This window comes from Myotis yumanensis, unplaced genomic scaffold, assembly GCF_028538775.1.
Source record: "Myotis yumanensis isolate MYYU_CA2020_CCGP unplaced genomic scaffold, mMyoYum1.0.hap1 SCAF_7, whole genome shotgun sequence".
In the NCBI taxonomy this organism is placed as follows: Eukaryota; Metazoa; Chordata; class Mammalia; order Chiroptera; family Vespertilionidae; genus Myotis; species Myotis yumanensis.
Window position 1 is genome coordinate 42,576,808 of NW_027223758.1, and position 9,757 is coordinate 42,586,564.

A 9,757-nucleotide genomic window follows, 5' to 3' on the forward strand; every position below is an offset into this window, starting at 1 on the left:
GTTTTAATTTGCATCTCTCCGATGATTAGTGATATTGAGCATCTTTTTAAATATCTACTAGAGGACTGGTGCACAAAATTTGTGCACTTGGCGGGGAGGGTCCCTCAGCCCAGCCTGCACCCTCTCACAGCTGGGAGCCCTCGGGGGATGTTCAAATGACGGCAGTCAGGCATACTTAGTGCTGTCATGGAGGCAGGAGAGGCTCCTGTCACTGCTGCTGTGCTCACCAGCCATGAGCCTGGCTTCTGGCTGAGCGGCGCTCCCCCTGTAGGAGCAGACTGATCACCAGGGGACAGCCCCTGCACCGAGAGTTTGCCCCCTGGTGGTCAGTGCATGTCATAGTGATCGGTTGTTCCGCCGTTCGGTTGATTTGCATATTAGCCTTTTACTATTCAGGATTGGCCATCTGTATGTGAGCATGGGTGGGTCTAGATCCTTGCTTCAAGTACAGGTCATCTTCCGTTATTCAGAGGAAGATGCTCCAAGGCCGTCAGTAGATGCAGGGCAGGGTCTCAGGGGGAGGTTACTACATTAGAATAGGAGAGGATTTTCTAGTGGCTTCTACCCCATTCCTTGTTAACGGCAGGACATGCAGTTTAAGATATGTTAGAGAATCAATGTCATTTTGTATGATATGACAAGCCCACCAGTAAAAAGGCCTAACTTCATTGTCATTTGGGGGGACTCTCAAACAAACTTCCTCAAGGTCATGTGACTTTGTTTCCTATTGGTTAGTGACTAGAAACCTTACATTATAGAAAGTTAGATAGTAGTTTGTAGAAGCTAATTGCTGATGAAATGCAAATGAGGAGACAGTTCCAAAAGCTATGACTTTTTTTCACCCTGTAGAACATTAAGCCATTTTAAAAATGAAATTCAGAAAAATTCAGAAATTTCAGAAAATTCATAATCAAACAATTTTTCTATCTATCTATCTATCTATCTATCTAATAGAATTTCTGGTATCTTTCCTTAAACTGCCTTTGTCATTCCGCTGGTTCTCTCATTAATGAGTTACATAAAATTCTGACATGTGCTCACTATGTATTTGAATGAGATTGTGTTTTTTTAAACAAAATTTGTGCACTTGGGGGGTCCCTCAGCCCAGCCTGCACCCTGGAAAAGTATACTTGGCATAAAAAACTATGACCAATAGTCTTGCCTGTCCTCTGAGTTCAAGCTTTATTGTCATTTCTGGTCTCTGAGGAATTCTTTTACTTTCCTGACAGTTCAACTGTGCTTTAAATTAAAAAGAAAAAAAGAAGTCCAGCATGCTGTAATGCTGTATTGAAAGATCTCTCTCTCTCTCTCTCTCCCTCTCTCTCTCTCTCTTCCTCTCTCTCTCTCTCTCTCTCTCTCTCTCTCTCTCTCTATATATATATATATATATAGTTTGCCATAGTAATTACAATGGAAGTCCTTCCAATTGACTTTCTAAGTAGTTAGATGCTCATTATATTTTGCTGACCAGGGCCTCGCTGGGCAAGGAAAATGCCTGTGCTTTCCCATCATCTGCACCTCTAGGTCGTCCCAGGCCTAGAGGGCGGGAGGAAGGGGGGGCGGGGGTAGGGAGGAGAAGGGGGGGCCTGGAGCGGGGGAGTGAGTAGCACCCACCCAGGGTGTTAGGGAGACTCCCGAGCCCTCGGGGCTGGCACTCACCAATAAAGAGCTATCACTGTGGCAGACCCAGCCCAGTGCCCACAGGGAGGGGCTCGGAGGCCCCGCAGCCCCAGCTTTGTGGGCTCACTGTGTTTCCTGCCTGCCGTGGGGATTGAAGCAGCCATCTGCCAGGTGGCCCGTGACCCTCTGCCGGACGCCCTGGGGCCTTGTTCCATTTTAACAAACACAAAAGCCTGATGGGCTGGCACTTCTGGCAAAGACATATTTTGGCAAATGCAAAATTGCTAATGAAGTGAAGGGATATTCGTGTAGCATCTGTCTGCGGCCAGTGTACCAGCTCAGTGAACTGGCACTTGAGCATGTCCTACTCAGGCAGCAGCTAGGCTCCGCTTGTCCCTGGCTGCAGCCGCCTCTGTGGGGAGGAGGGCCAGGGAGGGAGGAGCCGAAGGTGTACAGCCCATGAATTTCCTCTGTTTCTGAAGCCAACATCCCTGTCATTCCCACCGTTTCTGTTCGAGCCTACCTTTACACTGTAAGAGTGTTCTGAACCTGCGGAGACTATTTTGGTAGCCAGTGACAGAAACCTAGTTTTCTCAGCTTAAACCAGAAGGGGACTTTATTATAAGACACCAGGGGTCTGATGGCCTTCAGGACAGAAATGGGGTCACACCTAGAACCTCTGGAACATGGGACAGCGAGGTCAGGGCTCCTCCCGTCCTCCTCTCTGTCTGCTCTGTGTATCCTGACAGGCCCACCTCTCCCTCTTTCCGCAAATACACTGTCCCTTCTCCTCTGGCACCTGGAGGATGCGTGACTGCAGGCAGCCGCAGGCACTGAGGGAAAGGCTCTCTGGGCAAGCTGCGTCAGGTGCCCACCCCTGGACTGGACCATCGAGGTCATGGGGACGGCACTGGGTCGGCCCAGCGTGCTTGGGCATCTCTGCTGGGACCTGTGACTGCGATCAGCATCCTGTTGGGACATGGGGGCTGCTCCCCACTCTCCCCTGGGGCTCTTTCTGTCTCCATACCCTGTCCTACATGTCGGCCCCAAAGCTGAGAGCTTGCCGGTTCCACAGCTCTGTTCTCCACCATCAGGGCTCCAGACTCGGTCTATGCTGTCCTGTCCTGTCTCCCAGGACCCACTGTGGAGTCTCAGGACCCACAGCTGCCCTGCCTCAGAGAGTAGACATGGATTCAGATTCTAAGTCTTCCCAAGATTTAGGTGGTACAGATGGCTCCTCATCTTTATAAATAACATTAATAATTTCTAAACTTATCCTAATTATTTATTTGTTTATTTGCTTATTGTCTCTCTTCCCACTAGAATAAAATGTCATGCAAACAAGAGCCCTATCTGTTTTGTGCACTGTTGAATTCCCAGGTGCTAGGACAATGCAAGTAGTAAGAATTCAATGAATATATGCATTTTAATGAGTTTCTTTAAGAACAGCAGAGCTTTGATTTTAATCTTAGATTCACATTTAGCAGGGTCAACTCATTCAGCCCTAGAATGGTCTTATGTATATTAATAGCTTTGTTCTGCCTCTCCATGTCTTACATTTAAATCTCTCCCTTTGTACTCCAAGATTCTGTTCTTGCACCAGCATAGACACCCAAACATGAGTTACCCACTTTGGGGGGCAAGAGGTCACTTCAGAGTGTAAGACTAAGGCGGTGAATTCTTGATTTCTAAGATCAAAGGTACTATTCAGATGTACAACCAAAAAGATATGAAAGGGGCCCGGCCGGTGTAGCTCAGTTGGTCTCTGGCACCAGAGGTTTGATTCCTGGTCAGAGCACATGCCTGTATTGTGGGCTCAATTCCCAGTAGGGAGTTTGCAGGAGGCAGCCAATGGATGTTTCTCTCTCATCCATGTTTCTATTTCTCCCTCTCCCTTCCTCTCTCTCTAAAATCAATTAGAAATATTTTAAAAGATTTCTCATGAGTGTTGTTGCACATTATTTTTTAAAAAGATGTAAAGGAGGACACTATCTAGCATAAGCAATTTTTCTTTGACACCCCCCCCCTCCCCCCCCCCCCCCCCCCCCCCCCCCCCCCCCCCCCCGCCTTCAAAACTAAGCCAGGGTGTGGAGAGTTCAGATAGAGGGACTCAGAAGAGGTTATAAGGGTTGCCTTGCATCCCTCCACCCTTCCAGCTGAGTCCCGAGGGCGGAGCCAGGTATAAAAATGCACGCTCTCTCTAAGAGTGACCATTCCAGAGCAGAAGTGCATCAACTGGACCTGAGCGCCTTGCCAGTGTCCCCTGAGTGGAGGGTTTTAAGGCCAAACAATACGGAGTGACAGGATCAAAACTCACCAGGCATCAGATACACTCAGGAAGTTAGCCGAGAAAGGACCACTTCTGGGTAGGCCCACAGAAGCCTGGGATTGAGGTTAGACTACAAGCGATGCAGGCGATATGCAGTCCAGAGGCCGTGACAGGACTCAGGCACCACAGTGAGGATGGTGATGGAGCCCATGACGGAGCAGAGGGAGAGGACACCTCTAAGGACCAGGTGAGAGAGGCTCCCTCTCCAAGGATGCTGGAACCTGAGTGAGTGAGACAGATCAAGAGGGAGAAGCAGATGCAAACATGGCCTGTGAAGGTCAGGATAGGCCTCCCTGAACTCAGTGGCCATCTGGAGAGGGGAGGGAGGGGGAAGAGAGTTCTTAAATAATCTCAAGTTGACCCAGTTTTCAAGCGAATTGACTATATTCAGTTGCTGCAAAGCAGGCAGAAAGGGGCTTTAATGTGACTTTTCTAAGTCAGAGAGAAACATTGTAACATGTTTGCCATGATTGTAAAATTTATACTTGCCCCAGAACATTCCAGGTCACTACTTCCTTTCCGACAAATGAGGAAGCTGAGGCCCAAGGAAAAAGATGGTGACACAGCTATGTGCGGGCACAGCCAGGAGGACAGCCCAGATCTCCTGAGTCTGGTTCCAGGAAACCCAGCACCACAGGGGGCTCCTTCCTGGGTCTGTCAGACTCTTGAAGAAAGTATTGAGTCACACCGTGTAGCCAATGTAAAAAAATGTCTCCCCAGCTTTTTTTTTTTTTTTTAAATAGAACATTTAGTTAAACTTCGAAGCTAAAGTTTAAAAGCTATTGACTGTCTCATAACAGTCACATAGCATGGGACATACATCAACAAGAGCATCTTTGATTAATGAATGTCATCCTTTCCCCTCCCCTCCCCTTCCTTCTCCTCCCCTTCCCTTCCCTTTTCCTCTCCGTCCCCATCCCTCCCTCCTCCTCCTCCTTTCTTTCTCTTTCTCTCCTCCCCCTTGCCCCCACCTCCCTCTCCACTCCTATTCTTGACACTTTTCTTAGCATAAAACTCCTTGTGGCTGCTTGTACTTGTAGCAACTGCAAGGCAAAGGGAGGTAAGAGTCAGCTGAGATAGAAGAGGGTGATAGTTGGAGAAATGGCTTATTTTGACAAGAGCACTTAGGCAGCAGACTGGGAGACAGATTCAGGAGGAGGGAGAGGCAGCCCTAATTTCCACCCTGGCAGAGTGACTCAGAAAGCTGGTGTCTGGCACCATTAGCCAGGTGCTGCTGACTCAGATCTGAGACGACACAACTTATTCCTACCCAGCCAGTCAGGTCCGCATGTTCTTACCAGGACCAACCAAATCCCATGTCACCAATCCTGATTGTGCTTCGTTTAAGAATGAGTCCCACCTCTCTCCATCAGGCACAAGTGCACCGGGATCCCCGGGACTCTGCAGGGTCCATATTTGGGCTGATGTTGTCTTCCAACATCATCATTCTGCAGGCAACAACTTGAACTTAGAAACCAGAAGTTGAAAGTCCCACCTGAACCGGTGTCTGCTCACACAGTCCAGGGGGTTTCAAAGGGCAGAAAAGAACCGAGGAGCGACTGTGGTGTAGCAAATGAGAGTGTGATATTGGGTTTCGCGAGCTGGATTCAACTTCTGACTCTGTCATCTCTTCGCTCTGTGACGTTGGACAAGTGACTCATCATCTCTGAGACTTATTTTTTTATTGTCTATAAAATAGATACTTTGTAAGATTGAAATTGATAAAAAAGCTAAAAGAGCACTTAACTAATACAAAATAAGCATGCAAAATGTTTGCTGGTGCCCTGGCCAGTGTGGAGGCTCAGTGGGTTGAGGTCATTCTGTGCACCAAAAGGTCGACAGTTCAATTCCTGGTCAGGGCACATACCCAGGTTGCAGGCTCCATCCCCGGTAGGGGTTTGTGCAGGATGTAACCAATCTCTCTCTCTCTTCTCCTTCTCTATTCTTCACTTTCTAAAAATCAATTAAAGAAAACATATTTAAAAACATGTTAGCTGGTATTGCCTCTGAGCAATTCCTCACCCTACTCATAAAAGCTACCCAGATGTGATAAGGGGTTTCTAGACCAGAGTGCATCCTTTTCATCATCGCCGACCCAGTTCACCTGTTACACTGTATGGTCATCATGTCTTCATGTTCACAGCTTCAACTGGATCTAAGAGCTGCGTCTTATGCACCTCTGGATTCCTAGTGCTCAACCGAGCAATTTAGTTAGTAAATAAGAGGATCAATTGTCCTATGGGAGATTTCTTAAAGATCTATTCCTGATTATCTCACTCAAGGGCCTCAAGGGTGTCTGGGAATTATAAAGAGAGAGTGCATGGTGCCAACCTGTGTTTAGGGGATTTCATATGGAAAATTAATATGCTTATTTCTCCATGGAGAAAGAGAAATAAGCAATACTATGTTTTGGTTTAAGACAGCTGTGTAATGATAAAGACCTAGGAATGCTTGATTTCTGGTACTAGCTGGATCTCCCCAGATGTCAGCAATAGAGCCAATATTAATCATTAGGCAATTAATGTTTCTGTTTCTAGGTCTTTGGAGGAAACAGGCCAATGGGAGCTAAGGCTCTGTGTTTGATGTCACAGCTCTACTTGGGAAGAAGAAATGAGGAGCTGAGAACAGAGACAGAAAGGCTGAGCCCCTGTCAAGGATGGGCCTGGAGACTCTTGGGGTGCTTGGTGGTCCTTTAAGACTTGACTGTAATGACTTCTTTTGCAAGAGCAACTCAAACAGACAAAACTGGGGGCCCAGGAGCATCAATAATTGATCCACAGGAAATCTCCAAGATCACAGCCAATCATGCGGAGGGAATGTGTGGGTGCTCAGGGAGGACCCTGCCCTGGGGCCAGAGGCATGAGGTTGGAAGGATGGCTGGCTGCTAGTCACGGCTTCTGCTTTTTTTCTTCATAAAATGAGCTCCTTTTCTGGTTTTTAAGGGACTAATGTTAAACAGTGTGAGCATAATTTTTGGTAAGTGGTTGTCCCCTGCTCTATTTTTGCTAGAGAATGTAGGAGCTGTTCAATAATGTTTCAACAGAGGCTTTATGTTCATACAATCTTTCAGAGGAGATGCCAGCCACGGGTAGAAATTTGACCCAGATGGATTCTGGATCCCTTTGAAGTGTTATATCTTATGCTTCTAAATAGAGAAATTGGCCAATAGCCGGGTGATTCAGGCTCTCACATCACCCACGACTGAAACACAGATTATTTTGTTTGAAACATGGGACAAATTCTCTACTTTACTTTGGGTTGACACGATTTAAATATCTGACCATTATTTTAAATGTAATTTTCCTTAAAGCCTAGTCCAACAATTTAAGTTTGGTCTTTTTTGTGGGTTTTTTTTTTTCCACTTCAGCTAATTGTGTAACATTGAGAAGTCATTTCTCGGTCATCCCCGCCGCCACCGCCCCCCCCCTCCCCCCAGCAAAAGGGATGGGTTATAGCTTCTGGTTTCCTATCTTGGTAGGGAGGGGGCACTGTATGGGCTTCTAGTTAGCTCTTCCTACCATAATGGTGCTCACTTATGGAAGAGAGAGAGAATGTGGGGATTCTGAGAGTGACAAGTATATCTATTCCAAATATACTAGTAACAGAGGCCTAGTGCGCGAAATCGCGTGAGACCCAGACCCCCATTGTACCGGGGGACCCCAGACCCACTGTGCTGTGAGACTGAGACCCATGGTGCCTCGAGACCTATCAATGCATCTCCTGGTGACCAGTTGTTTGGTTGTTACAGCATTACGGAGTTACGGCCACTGGCCTTTTATAATATAGATATCCAAGACCTCAGGAAAGAACCACAGGTGGGTCCTTGAACCAACTGGCCTCTGAGAGTCAGGCATAAGCTAAGACTTCATCTACTGCCTGACCACTATTAGCTCCTACTTTGACTTGTGGGACCAGTCTATCTGTGGTTGTTATAATAAACAGGCCAGATATTACCAATATTGTTTTTAATTTTTAATTTAAAATAATCTTTTTTTTTTAGAGCAGTTTTAGGCTCACAGAAAAATTGAGTGGAAAGTGATTTCCCATAAACCACCAGCCTTCTTATTCTCAATATCCCCCACCAGAGTGCTACATTTGTTATAGTTGATGGACCTACATTAACACATTATTATAACCCAGAGTGTACATTAGGCCCACCCTTGGTGTTGTAGATTCTATAGGTTTGACAAATGTATAATGCCATGTTTCCACCATTACAGCGCCACCCAGAGTAGTTTCACTGGCCTAAAAATCCTCTGGGCCCTGCCTACTCATCCCTTCCACTAACCCCAGGCAACCACTGACATTTTTAAGGTCTCCATAGTTTTGCCTCTTCCAGAATGTCATGTAGCTGGAATCATACAGTATGTAGCCTTTAAAATCAGCTTCTTTCATGTAATAATATACTTTTAAGGTTCCTTCATATTTTTTCATGTCTTGATGGCTCATTTCTTTTTAGCACTGAATAATTTTCCATGGTCTTGTTGACAATGGAATATTCCATAATTTATTCATTTGCCTACTCAAGGAATAGTTGCTTCAAAGTTTTGACAGTTATGAAGAGAACTTATATTAACATTGTGTGCAGGTTTGTGGACATAAGTTTTCCACAAACTCTGGGAAATACCAAGGAGCATGACTGCTGGATTGTATGGCAAGAGTATGCGTAGTTTTATAAGAAACTGCCAAATTGCCTTCCAAAATGGCTATCACCAAAATAGTTTTTAGTTTATGGATGAGGAAAAGGGTTCATGGAAGTTAATTAACTATCCCAGACTGGACAGCACTCGGGGATTTCCATCCTATGTCTTTCTGCATCACTCCTCACGCAGTGCTCAGCCTACGCAGGAGCGTGTAGGCAGCCCAAAAGATGTGGCCTGAGGACACTGTGCTGGTAAAACCTAGGGCCCTGGATTTTTAGTCACAGTGATGTGAACTCTTACTTTCTCCCACAAACCTACTCCACCTATAGCTTTCTGTGTCTCAGCTGAGGAGGACTTTATCCTTCTAGTTGTCAGGCTAAAAACCCTGGAGTCAGCTTTAACTAACTTTCTTTTCTCTCATAGCCTATATCCATCTTTCAAAAATCCTGAAGACTCTATCTTCAAAATATATCCAGAATCTGAACACATCTAAACATCTTCAGGACCACCTATAATAATTCAAGCAACTGTTTGTGTTAACTTTAACTATGGCTGTATTATTCTGATGGACTGAAGAGAACTGAATCTTCTAATTAAAAAATATTTTTATTGATTTCAGAGAGGAAGGAAGAGGAAAAGAGATACAGAAACATCAATGATGAGAGAGAATCACTGATTGGCTGTCTCCTGCACGCCTCCTACTGGGGATCAAGCCCAAAACCCGGGCATGTGCCCCAACCAGGAATCAAACAGTGACCTCTTTGTTCGACACTCAACCACTGAGTAGCACTGGCCAGGCTGCCCCACTTTTGATTTTATACATGTGATGTTTGAAAGAATTTTACACAGATTAGCTTCTGGATCCATACATTTAAAACCTTGTTTCTCCTTTATTATCCACATATTTCCAAGGCCAAGTGCTGTAAGGTACCCTGGTATCAGGAAACCACCTGTCTAGTGCAACTTCCTGCCAAGGTATCAGGTGAGTTGGCACAGTGGGTGGCAGTATTCTTAGAAGCCATTCCTACACTAGGGTATCAGGAAATGACCATGAACCACATACATCTACCCAGTAGACACAAACTAAATGTATCTCTGACTCAAAATGTTCTTTGTTCCTCCAACACGAGGGAAAGTATGATGGAGGGGAAGTTGGAAAGCAAAG